The following is a 13432-nucleotide window of genomic DNA, read 5'->3' on the forward strand; positions in this document are numbered from 1 at the left end:
GCCGGGCGCCCCGATGCGCGTCGCGCGCGCCCCGTCCCGCGTCGCCACCTCTGTAATTGATGTACATACTACAAACGTGTGTGACTCTGTCAACTCTGTTGTCTTCGGGGCGATACAGCTGTGTTGTTAACCTGAGTTTGTTTCTTTGTTCTGTTTGGCTTTTTGGTTTTTTTTTCAATGTTTGTTCTGTTTTATTATTTTTTTTCTTTACGTTTGGTTCGTCGGCTTGTTCCCCTCCCCTTGTCCCCTCCCCTCCTCCTTTTTATGAAACTTGAAAACTTGAAGGACTGCTGTGTATTTGTAAATAACAAAATTATTGTGCACTCTGTGCTTGTAAATGTCCCTTGTCCACACTGCTACTTCTGGAGCCCGTCTCCCCAAGGATGTGGTCTGTTTTTGATGTGCCCCACCCCCCCCACCCTCTCCCAGTGTGAACGCGGGGGACCAGACCCTGTGTCGGGGTGCAGCGCCCAAGTCACTTTAACCACAAACTGCCACCGTCAGCAGGGTAAGGTCGGCTCTCTGCAAAGACTGTCCCGCGCCCAGCCCACGGCCAGGTCTGGGCGGGGTTTGTGAGCGCTCTAACGGGCTCTTTTTAACGGCCTGCCAGTTTTTAAATTGCGTTGCTATTTCTTTCTTGATGGAGAAAAAAAGAAGAAAATTGTTTCGTTTAATTTATTTGCACAAATGCAGAAAACTTATTCTATCTAAATTATTGCATAAATAAGGGAATGTCTATTTTTCCATGGGGTGGGCGGGAGGTGGGCGTTTCTGTCGACTTGTCTGTTCTCTTCTCACACTGCTGCCAGACTGCGAGGTCGAGTTTGGGGTGACCAGAACCCAGGGACCATTGGCTTTCAAAGCTTGCTCGTTCTGTTCTTCCTTCTCTACCTCCCCCCGCCCCCACGTTCTTCGGTCCTGCATGGAAGTGTGTCCACCTTGCTTCCAGAGCTCTCCCCAGCCTCTCTCGCTCTCCCTTTGTTTGTCACTGACCTCGGTGGGCACCGTGCCCACGGCAGCGGTCACCTCCTCTCGGGCCTGGCCTTGAGGGAGATTGAACGCAGGGCGCGATGGCCGACCCCTGACCACAGCGCGGCCACAGGCCTGAGTGGGCTCCTTTCTGTGTCCGCCTGACCCTTAGTCTGGTCTGCACGAAGGGCAGGAAGTCATGGGGGGAGGCGCCCCTCTCGAGGGGGGACGCTGTGGGGGTCACAGCCTCTAGCACCACCACCCCTCTCCTTTCTGGTTGGCTCCTCTAGCCACACTAAAAAGAATTGGGGGTCCCAGGGGCCCCCACCTCCCACTTGTCACTGCAGCCTGAGCCCGTTCACCCCGGGAAAGGGCAGGCGGGAACATTTGGAGAGTGCGTGGCCACAGCAGCAAAGGAACCGTGTGTCTTGTGACGCTTTTCATTGGAGGAGGCGTGAGCTTCTCAGCCAGGGGCTCCCGGGAACTGAAACTCCATCTCCCCTTTCTCTTGACCTGTGAATCTGTCCCTCTCACTCCATCTTAACCACTAACACAGCTCCATTCACACCACCCTCTAAACCACCAGAGCTGTGTTCCCGCTCACAGCTCGTAAAGAAACGAGACCATAAGATGCTAGAGCGTCTCTGTCAGGGTGGATAGGATACCTAGTCCAAAATCTCTAAGAGAACCCCGTCCCCACTGGGAGTGGGAAGCAGGCCAGGAACCTCCAGGGCAGCCTTCTCCCTGGGCGGAGCTGTTTGACCAGCCTGGCCGCCAGGGAGAGCAGCTGGAGCTGCAGCTGGGTCTCTCTGCAGAGATATTTAGAGAATCCTCCCTCCCCCTCCCAAACCGTGAATTTTTATTATTTGGTTCATTTTTATGGTTTTCCCTTTACTTATGAGAAACTAAGATCAAAAGCACTCCTGGTCATGATTTAGTAGTTCCTTTTCATTTCAGTTTTTTTTTTGTAAATTAGGAGATAATTCTAAGAGTTACTAAGGATGATTTATTTAAGAGAACTACGTCACATAGAGAATGAGTTATGGGTAACTTTAGATGAAAATAACCTTTCCCGTGGGAAAGGTTTCTGGAAGGCATGGATGCAAATATAAAATATTAAAAAAAATCTAAATAAAGCTTATTTTAAAATATTATCGAATTCTACGTTATTTGACTGCTTCTCTCTGGCTCTGGCGGGGGGCTGCGCCCTGCAGGGAGGCAGAGTCCCCGTGACCTGTTCATGGAATTCCAGGGCTGGGTCCCAGGGGCTGCCGGGAGGGGCCGAGGAAAGCTGGCTGGATTCTGGGCCCGTGGAGGGCTAAGGCTGGGCTGGCCTCCCAGAAGCCATTCCCCGTGGCCACCCTGACTATAACTTGGAAGAGCTGTGGGCATCCAGGGCTGCCCCTGGTCTTAGCGTATCTCTAAGCCTCGAGCCTGCCTGCCCCAGCCAGCAGCCCCGATCAGCTTTCATCGCTTCCTTCTCCCCCCGGCTCCTCGCACAGGCCCAGCTGTGAGTTCGGGGCACGTGTTCCTGCAGACGCCAGGGGGTCTCTGCCTAGTCCCGGCTTCCCCCCTCCCTGGGGACAGAGTGGCAGTAAGAGAGCTGGAGGGAGTCACAGCGTAGTCTGGCTTTCCAAGCCTTCCACTGTGACATTTCAGTGTGGCCCCACAGGCCACCGACACCCCAGTCCTTGAGTGTAGCCCAAGCCCTCAGCATCCACCTCCCAATTTCAAAGCAAGTCCTCTCCAGCAATAAAACCGATGCAAACTTCTGTTAAATCCCTGTCATTTCCGCTGGAAGAAAGCCCAAAGCCGTCAGCGCAGAGCGCAGGGACGGCCGGTTAGTGAGGATGCGGGTGGAAACGGGCCCTGGGCCGATGGCTGTGAGGGACTTGAGAGCATCTGCACCGGCTGGTCGCTACCTGGCCACACCTTGGATCACCGGGGAGCTTTCAAAGGAGCTTTCAAAAACATAACTAACGCTGCCCCCCTCCCCCTCCCCCGCTCCCAACCCCGTGTTCCTGACTCGGGTGTTGTAAGCCTTCCCTGGAGACTCTAGTGTGCTGGCAGTATTGGGGCCACAGGGCTGACCCCAAGGAGGCAAGAGTGCCAACCACGTGCCCTGCCGCCTCTTCCGGGCCTCATGCAGACATCACTAATCAATTTAAGAGCCCTGTGCACCCAGCCCCGGAGGTCCCTGATTTCCTCACTTTATAAACATCAGAAAGCCCCTGCCAGCAAGGAGAAAGCCAGTTTGCCATTCCAGAATTCACCCGGCCCCTACCCAGAACAGGTGGGGAAAACTCGGGCCAGAGAGATGAGTGACTTGATCCAGATCCTAGCTAGCCTGTGAGCTCAAGGACCAGCTACGTCTTGTTCAGATCTCTGTGGCTGTAGTCAAAAAACCAAACTACCTTCTTGAACGAAAGAATTTTCTCTGAGCCCTGGCTCCAAGTGGTTCAGTTTCAAGTGGCGGAAGTTGGAGTAGGCAGTTCTTAGTCACCCTTCTGCATGTCTGCCACCTGTGATGGTAGGCAGGCAGGTGTCAACCCCTAATAGTAATAATAAAACAATAATAATAATATCTAACCCGTATTAAGCACTTACCGTGGGCCAGTGTCTGTGTATTAACTCCTTAACCCTCCCAGCGTCTTGCATTATGGATGGTAAAACAGGTTAAACAAATCACCTAGGGTCACAAAGCTGGTGATAATAGAATTTGCTTCAAACCCTGGGAGGCCGGCTGCAGAGCTCCTCCAGAACCGCCCTGCCCCCGGGAGAGAAGGCTGCTGTGGAGCAGGTAGGCACCGCCATGCTCTGCAGAGCCTGGCTGGAGGTTACCCCTCCGCTCCAGCCCCGCTAGCCTCCGGGACAGACTAGCACACCTCTGCCTTTGAGACGGAGCCTTTGGCCCAGGCCCTGAGCCCCTGCCCCACCCAGAGAGCAAGTTGCAGACAGGACACCTCACTGCCTCGCCTTCGAACTCCTGCAGCCTGGTGGGGGGTGGTCCCTGGCCCAGGCACCACCCCCCATCAGGGCCCCCTGAGGGTGTTAGGCTCACCCCCTGGGTGCCTGGTCTTAGCTAGTAGGCAGCATTTCCGGCTTCGTTAGTTCCTTAACAACAGAACCTTTAGAATCTCAACTAGCCTACTCACCAAAAACCTGCATTTTCAGACGCCCAGTTCATCAGCTCTGAACAAATGTCTCCAACTTTTCAGGCCAGGCCCTACTTGGTGGGGCAAACAGGTGTCCTGCCGCCTACCAGCTCCTGTTTTCCAGTGAAAAAAGCTGTGATGATACAGAGAACCCACATATATTAGCTTTAGCTTAGAATGGGGAGAGTCTGGATGTTGTATGCTGGAAAAAGGCCCCATAAGCTCACAGTAGCTGAGGAGTTGACCTGGACCATGTCATAGAAGTTGCTGGGCACCAGCGGGTCACTGCAGGCAAAGTGAGTTGTCCATGACAGTGGGGTGTGGCTAATGCCTTCTGACCCATAGCCCAGCTACTGGAAAATGTGCTAATATTCCACCCCACGCTCCCATGGGTCACTCCAACAAGCTCAACCCAGAGGGCAATGATCCCAAGGGGACTGATCAGTAAGAAGCATGAACAGCAGCAGGGGCCTTGACTTCCTCTCCCCGGAAATGGCAGGGCTGAGGTCACCTAGCCGCACCCCTGGGTCCCCGAGACACTGCGGGCAGTTTGCAGCAGTGACCTTGTCAGGCTTGTGAATCAGACTCCTTAAAAAATGCGGGCAGCTGCTTTGCATTTGGGTTTCTGGTTCTGGAAATCGATTGCATTCTCACAGGCTTGTCAGCAAGTACCAGTTCATTGCACCAGAAGGAGAGAGTCAAACTGCGTGCTGTATTCCCCTGGGAGGACACTTGCAGCCCCCAGCGGGACCAAGCCTGCAGGGTCCCTCCCAGCGCTGATCTGGTGTCACTTGCAGGCAAGTTGTTCAACCCAGAGCCTCAGTGTCCTCACCTGTGAATGCAGGCACTGGCCCTCCCCTCCTAGGTTCAGAAAGGAGAGCTGGGTGCTTTGAAGCCTGGAAAGGACGAGGCCTGTGGTTGTGTTCCTGTGAGTTTGAGCAGTTAAGTGTCAAGGCGGGGAAAAAAGTGGAGGAGCAGCTTGATACAGGTCACCTGCCAGGAGGTGAGGTGACGTGACCAAAACTTGTCCCCGAGATGAAATTGGGGCTTCAGGCCATGTGACATATCCCCAGCGGGGGGGCACCAGCTTTAGAACTCAAAGTCAGTCCCCGTGAGGTCTTGTGCAAGAATGAAGACTTTTTGGTACAGGGAGGGGTGAGGTGCTGGCCCCGAGAATCAACCAGCCCTGATCAGCGTCTGTCCTTCCGCAGTCCAAGTCGAGACTGCTGGGCAAGACTGGGAGATTTAGCAGCAAGGAGGTGCCCAAGGCTGGGATCTTGGAGCAGAAGTCCCCAAGGCTCACCCCAGGGTGGCACATTTGTAAGGAGATGCTTGTCAGCCCAGGGCTGGGGTGTTCTGGACAGCAGTGAGGTGTGCCTGGAAGATGTTCACTCAGATAGTCCAACAACCCTCACCCCATTTTACAGATGAGCAAGCCAGTCCCAGAAAGGTGAAGGTCTTTCCCTAGCTCACACAGTTGGAAAGAGGCAGGTAGAGAATCAACTCAAGCTCCTAAGTCCAGCTGAGCTACACGCCAGGGACAGTGGGTCAGCAGGAAGTTTCAGAGAACTTGAGAAAATCCCACTAGCCATCTTTTGGAGGCTTAGGTTTTCTCTGCTTGATAGAGCAGGGGGTGCGGGGGAGTGGAGGATTTTTAGAGTAATCAGGTTTGCAAACTATGTTCTGTGGAACCCTAGAGGTTCCTCAGAGAACCCTCAAGAGGTTGGCATGGTTGGTAAGAACTAGCAAGCGGGTCTCCATTTACCTCCTTAGCGGGAAGTGCTGCTCTTAACCTGCTACACACTGGGCCCCCATGCAAGGGTCTATTTGAAGGGTCCCACCAATGAAAAAAAGGGTGGGCAAGAGGAAAGTGAAAGAGAGAAAGTTTGAGAACCATGCCTAGGTCAGAAGGTGTAAAATCTGACAAGGCCTTGTTTGAAGAATGAGTTCTTGGGCTCCACCCCATACCTACTGAATCCAGGGTTTTGGTTTAGGGGTGAGGTTTTGTAACCAGTTTATTGAACAAGCTTCCGGGGTGGATCCAACTGGTAGAGGTTAGACAGTGCCGGGGTGAGTACACCTCCCTGCCTGTGGGTTTAGGGCAGAGTTGCTATTGGGAAGCTTCCAGAAAGGATCTTATAAAGCAGGTTAAGGCCATGTTCAGGGATAGCACCTAGATCTCCAGGTAAGTGAGAAACACACCTACCAAGACTCCAGGCTGTCCCCCAGGGTGCTGCCAGGATCCTGCTGAGCCCTCCAGAGCAGAGTGCAGGGACTGGCAGCTGGGATGCAGAATCCCTAGGGGTTTCCCAGAGGACCCCAGCTTCCCTAGAGGCACTTAGCCAGGAGGCAACAGTGCCAGGCTTCTGGAAGCCTATGCCTGGAGGGCCAGAAAACCTCCCCAGGTGAACCATGAAGTTCCCAAGGCCCCCAGCAAGCCCTGTCGTAGGCAGCCCAGGATCAGAATTAAGCTTGTAGGTTCTGGGCAAACTCCCTGGCTTCAAACCAGTCCCGACACTTGCCACCTGGCAGTCTTTGGCAAGTCTTTGCGTTTGTCTGGCCTAGTTTCCTCACCTGTCATGCAGGGGAAAGAGAAGCTGTGAGGATGAAGTGGGGTAAGACATAGAAAGGTTCAGCTTGGGGTTCAGCCTCGTTAGCCATGGTTACCATGATAGTGAGGAAGGCCTTGCCCCTGTGGGGCAGACAGAATAGGCCCCTGGGTGCAGGCGCAAAGACAGGCCCAGGTAAGTTCAGCATCTCATCCGAGCTGTTACAGCCAGCCCAGACTGGGGACCAGAGGAAGCAAGAGTTTCAGAGCCAAGGGGCTCTCCGAGGCCCGTCACCCAGGGTCCTCAACTGCAGATGGGAAGGGACCGGCCTACAGCCAAGCAGAGCGTGACTGGCTGGGCCAATCCGCAGCCCAGGGCTCCAGGGTCCCAGGCCGGTGCTGTAGCTGTGGCAGACCACAGATTCAGTAGGGAAAGTAACCCCAGCTCAGTCCGCTTTGAGGAAAATCTACACGCCTGCAGCCCGAGGGAGCAGCGCCTCCCAGCCCAGCAAGTTCTGGCGAGTTCTGCAGTGAAGCAAACCTTGCACTTTTCCACCTCGTGTTTCCCAAACTTGTGTGACCGTGGGGACCCTGCCTTTTCATCTGGTTCCGCGGAGCACCCTAGGGGACACACCAGGGCAGCTGCCTGGGCCCCTTAGTCCCAGTCTTCTGTATTTGGAGGTGCTAAGGCAGGGGGTTCTTGGACTTTGTAAAACACGCCACATTTCTAACATCCTTGGCCGTGGGAAGGTCCTGGGGCTCCCACAGGACCCTGTGTGCCTTCAGGAGTGAGGTGAGCGGGGGCAAGGCTGGGGGAGTCTGGCCCCCTCTCTAGCTGAGCATCTCCTGGGCTCAGAGGAAGCCAGAGTTGGGGTGCAGCATCTGCACAACAGTTCCCACAGGGTGGCTGAGAATTTGGGGCTGGGATTCACTTTGGGCTGTTCCAGGTCCCGGGTGTAGACAGATGGAGGGTAAGACGAGGGTCCTGGGCGGGGAGGGCACAGGCCATCCTGCCAGGCAGGACGTTGTCCCCCCTGCCCTGTCACCCCATCAGCTCCGGGCTGCCTAATTGCTTTCTCAGGGACGGGCCAGCGCAGTCTGAGTCACATCCAAGTTGGCTGCACGCCTGCACCGCGCCGGCTTCCTTCCTTCCTAGGAGGCTGGAGTCCCAGTGGTGGCACGGAGCCGAGGTCAGGGCACGCGGGCCACGCAGGGAGGGCAGAAGTGACAGCTGTCACTGCAAGCCAGAGCTGGAGGGAACCTGAGGCCCTCAGGTAAAGGGTGAGAGGGCACAGGCCCGGCCAGCAGCTGCAGCGTGGGCGAGTCAGTTCCTGGGACTGTGAGCACAAGAAACACTCATGGAAGTGACAGCCCGAGCCAGGCAGGATTGATTAATCAGAACCCAGAGGGCCTCGGAACCACATCTAGAGTTTGGGTCCAGAGTCAACTCTGAGCCTCAGTTTCCCCTTCTGTAAAATGCAGATCGAAGCAGAGCTACTAGGGTCACATAGTAACTGGCAGACACGCCTGGCACACGGCCGCTGCCCTCTGGTGCGAGAGGGAGTGTGGGTGGGCATCGGTGTCCAGGCCCAGCTGTGTGTGCTCTCCCCAGCTGCAGGGTGTTTCCGACTCCACTTTCTCACCTGTGAAATGGGCCTCCCGGCCTTGCGCCCCTCCCAGGGAGGATGGGGGAGCTCACATCCACAACAGCAAAGGAGCAGCGTTGCCATCGTGATGGTGGTCACTTCCCCAAGGGGGATCTGCTCATAGGGTCTGCTACGGCAGCAAGACCCCCTGGGAGCACCTCAGTGCCAGGGGCTACACTGGACCCAACCGCACCTCAAAACCAGAGGCCTGGGGGCAGGGAGAGCCGAGCCTGCAGCCAGTGGAGTGGGGATCAGGATGCCGGCTACAGGATCACACACACATAAGCCTCAAGGAAGCAGCTCCTCAAGGTTCCAGTGTTTCTAGAGCCCCTGAATTTTCAAAAGAAGCCAAAAATGGCATATAATGTATTCTTCATGTGGGAAGCCATTTTTTTAAACTGTAGCGTCCTGTGGGGGACTGTTCCATGACTCCCCCCTTTGTCCCTGGGCCATTGATGCTGCCCCCAGGCATTATGAGCTCATCCAGCTCTGACATGGGTGCCCCATCAGTGTATGGACCTGCCAGCCGCAGGCACCCCCACAATTCAGCACCAACCCCCTCCGCCAAAGGCCACCCCACCCTCCCCTCCCAGATAGCCCAGCGGACAGAAGGGGCCTCCCTCAGTTCTGAACCTGGCTCCTCACCCCCAGGGAAGCGTATTACCATGGCAAGAGCTGTGGTCTGGGGTCACCCTGCCATAGCCAGAAATCCCAGCCATGTGGCTCAACCATTTCTTGTGGAATTTGCCAGACTCTAGGGGCTGCTTCCTCTTCAGGTGAAGCTGCTGATGGCTTGATGAAAGGTGACTCTATATTCTCCCAGAAATCCCCTGAGGGTATGTGGCAAGCCAGAGGTCCTGTGACAGAGGGGGACAGGCTGAGAGATGAAGGCAAACGCTGACCCGGGGTGAGGGACCGCAGAGTCAAAGTTGGAAAAGGAGAGGATGATGTGACTTGCTGACACTGAGTGACTGCTGTGCCCAACTAGGGTGTTCATGTACACTCATTCAGCCATTCAACAAACACTGGCCACTCCTGTGTACTGAGGGCTGAGGGTACGATGGGAATGATGAGATGACATCCATTATCAGTGCTGTATTCCTCATCAAAATCACAGGACACATGTATGAGTGTCTCAACCTGCAGGTGAGGAAACGGAAGCTCAGGAAGGCAACATAAATAGCCCAAGGACCCGTAGTAAGTGACGGGACAAGGGTAAGGCCCGGGGCCCAGGACTACCTCACTTTCGAGGAAGATAACCGTAACTGCACTACCTCGCTTTCCAGGAAGATAACCATGAAGCGGGTGAAACCATGAGCCACTGGAACAAGGCTTAGTTCTCTGATTTCCAGAATTATGGCACTGGAGGGGTGGGGGAGGGGTGTCGTGATTTAAGGAGAAAAGGGGAGAGAAGGCTTATTTCACAACATGGGTAACACCTCCCAGGGCTCCCAGTTCGCAGCTGGGCTAGCCATCCCGGCGGGCTGTGGAGGGGTCACCTGGGTGGCCGCGCAGATGCAGACGTGGCCAGGTAGGTGTTCGGGACTCGTGCTTGGAAACGGCAGCGAGCCTTCCCTCCCCGAGACATCCTAGAGGTTTCTGAGCTGTAAGAACGCCTCTTCCTTGATCTCCCCAAAGCTCTCTTTGTTTTGAAGGAAATTATGTAAATTCCACCAGTGGACACCTTGCCGTTTCTAGATCGGCCTTCGCGCTGCATAAGTTAAAGCCGCTCACCACTTCATGGGAAATGTCCAGGAGGCAGTGACCACACATTCTGAGGGAGGGGGCAGGGCGGGAGGTGCAAGCATGGTTAGGATGATGACCCCATTGTACGCATCGCCACCAAAAGGCGCAACTACCTGAGCCACAGGTGGACCCAGAGATGGGTGGGGGTTGGGGGGCGGGGAATGGACAAGGCCTCACAGTGGCCTCACGGTGCTGACAGAGCTCACGACTTAGAGCTGCAGGCTGCACCAAGTCAGACAGAACCTGAGGTGGCTGAAGCCCCAGGGCAGCCCAGAGGGCTGGGGAAGGCAAGAAGGGAGACTGAAAACCCAGCGGGGAGCCCAGGCCCTAGGTCTAGCCCTCATCATGACTCCAAGACCAGTGAGGACGCAGCCAGCTGGCCTGTCCTTCGCAAACAGGAAGACAGAGCACCCAGCAAAGCTCTTTGACAAACAAGGGTGAATCTTGGGCTCTTCTCTGATAAAAGCTGTAGGAGCTTCTTGTCAAAGTACTTTTAATAAAGAACTTCTAATTCCTGCTCTTTGGGAATAAGAATTATTACAGAAAAAAAAGGCCTGAGATGTGAGAAGAAATGAGCCAAGGAATTGTTGAACGTGTTGGTAAATTACTGAAAGCAGAGAGTATCTGTATAAAATAATCATCCGGGCACTATGCAAATTGTGGGGTTTTAAAAGAGATAACAGAAACAGTAGGTGTGGCATGTAGCATGCAAGTTGGGAAGAATGTTCAAGGGCTTTAAGGAATTTATGTATGTTAAAGTTTGGGAGAGGGCATTAGAGCTTGATCATTGCCGAGTTTTAAGTTAAATATGCAGTTTCCCAAGGTAGTTCCTCACAGGTGGTTCTAGAATGTCAGTGTGGAGTGGAATCACCTGGGGGTGGGGGGGCTTCCTGAAGCCAGGGTGGTGGGGTCCCACTCCCAGAATTTCCATCTGAGTTCTAGAACTTGCATTTCTAACCAGTTTCCTGATGCAATGGGTCCAGGAACCACATTCCGTGAACCACCGCACCAAACAGAGGTTACAGGGCAGAAAACCAACAAACACAAACAGCTTCCCTCCAGACAGGCGGCCAGTGGAAATATGCACATCCAAAACTTCATTTCCTGTTTTCTAACGGCCACGTTAAAAAGTAAACAGAAACAGGTGAAATTAATTCTAAGAGGATATTTTACTGAACCCAATAGGCTCAAAATATCATCATCTCCATATGTGACCAGTAGAAAAATAATTGAGATCATTTGCATGCGTTTTTCTGGACTTAGTCTTCACAATTCTGTCCTTATTTTATACTTTCCCCGCTGAATGTGAACAAGCCACATCACCAGCCCTCTGCAGCCAAGTGTGACTTGCCATCCACTGGACAGTGTGGGCCCAGGCGGCGGAGACCTGAGCCGAAGCAGGGGTCCCTTGGCCCCCTCACACGGGCCTGCTGGCCTCCCCAGATATACAGAGCATCTCCTCCCTGCACCAGCTGGTTGGTGAGCTGCAGAGCTGGGAGTCAAACCTGGCTCCTTCCTAGTCCATGCCAGCCTCAGAGTCTTCAGGGTCTTGTAGGTCTGAGTAGGCCAGACAGTCACTGTTTTTTGTTGTTTTTTTTTTTTAGATTTATTTATTTATTCATACAGAACTGGGGTACAGGCCAGAGATGCGGAGGGTGAGAGGATTCACCAGAGACAGAGCGGGGAGCAGAACAGGCAGATGGATGAAGTACACTGCTGAGGGGAGCAGCGGGCGGGTCAGGAAAGGTCTGCCGCACCCTGTGGGTCACCTCCGGGGCAGGTGGGGATAGAACTCGTGAGGAAGTGGCTTAAGCTTCTTTGTGCTGTGCTTTAACCCACTGCGCCACCAGGGAGGGCCCGACAGTCACTGTTTTAAGATTTGTGAACTAAGCCCTCAGCCGCCTTTGTGCCAGGAAAGCTGCGCTAGGCAATACGCCTACATGAATGTCTGTGTCAATAAAACTTTATTTAGAAAACAGGCAGAGGCCCAGCTTCAGCCCCCAGGCCTTCACTTGTCATAGTTACCTGGGCTGGGCCGTGAGGACTACTTTGGAGGAAACTCCATCACGGATGCTCACACCCAGTGATGTAGAGGTGCGGTTGAGGAGAGGGTCCCAGGAGTCCTCAGACTCCCAGGGGCCCAGCGGGTCCTCAACTCCCAGCCTTCTGCTGGCAGCCCAGGGCCGGGACAGAGGGGACAGAAAAACCAGGATGGATGGAGCCCATGAAATTGGAAACTGCCTTTAATCATCGGTGCGACCCCCAGTACTCCCCCTCCCGGGTCCTCTGAGCAGCATGTCCTGGGTGTTCAGTCCTGGCAGGCGAGGGGGTGGGCAGTGAACAGCTGTCCCTTCTCAGCAGCCGAAAAGTGTGGTTTGCTCAGACGGGCCAGCCGGTCTGGTCGCCACACAGCCTGTAAGTCGAAAGCAGCTCCCCTCACAGGCCTGAGGCCTGCTAGCCACACACACACACACACACACACACACACACACACACACACACACACATGCTCACGAGACCCCCAGCAGCGGCCCACTTAGCTGCCACCCTCCCCTCGCCAGGACTCCCTCCTGCCTCTTTATCTTCCCTCCTTTCCCTGAGGCACTGCGCTCCCGGGTCTCTCTCCCTCTCCCTCTTCTCTTCCTCTCAATCCCCCTCACAGACAGCCTCACTCCCCACAGAACAGGCTGGAGTCTGGCTGGGGAAATTTGACAGCCAGGGCAGAGTTCCTCTCCAGGCGCATTTAACGGGGACAGCAGGACTCAAGTAAGGTCTTGTGTCCCCCGTGTCCCCGCAAGAGCCTGGTCTCTGCGGAAGGAGACTTCGTGACCAGTAGGACGCTCCCGTGTCCGAGGGTCAGCTCCAGCGCCACATTCGGAATTTACAGCCCCCCCGCACTGACCAAGGAGGAAGCTGGTGGTTACGCCCATTTTACAGATGAGTAAACTGAGGCTTCAAATGTAAAGAATTTCTCCCCTAACCCAAGTTCTGTTCAACCACAAAGCTCAGTGTTTCCACACGCCAGGTCTAAATGGACGACCAGGGGTGTGTCTGGGAATTCTGAGTCCAGATTTGGCCACACGTCACCTCTCATCTTCCCTGAGGCATGTTACAGAGACAGGACCCAGTCACGGGAACGAGGGGGGCACTCAGGGCTCTCCAACCCAAGGAGGATACCAGCTGGATGCCAGGAGTCACCCCTGTTGGGCCCCATCAGAAAGACTTCGCTGCAGGCCGAGCCCATCTCTGGGGGCCTCACAGCAGCAGGAGGGACCGGTGTGGCTCAGGGCCAGGTAGCCCTGCCCGGTAGCAAGCACTGAGCTACTGTCTCTGAGTTCCTGGTGCTGGTGTTCAGCCAGGGGACCTGC

At 54.8% G+C, this 13432-nt stretch overlaps 1 protein-coding gene across 1 annotated transcript in view; it reads left to right on the forward strand.

Annotated features, from left to right (window-relative positions):
• KAZN (kazrin, periplakin interacting protein) overlaps positions 1-13432 on the forward strand; it is a 345483-nt gene that overhangs the window by 314637 nt on the left and 17414 nt on the right. The gene's annotated exons all lie outside the window — the stretch shown is intronic.

The sequence above is a fragment of the Condylura cristata genome, unplaced genomic scaffold (assembly GCF_000260355.1).
Source record: "Condylura cristata isolate star-nosed mole 26May11 unplaced genomic scaffold, ConCri1.0 scaffold00008, whole genome shotgun sequence".
Taxonomy (NCBI): domain Eukaryota; kingdom Metazoa; phylum Chordata; class Mammalia; order Eulipotyphla; family Talpidae; genus Condylura; species Condylura cristata.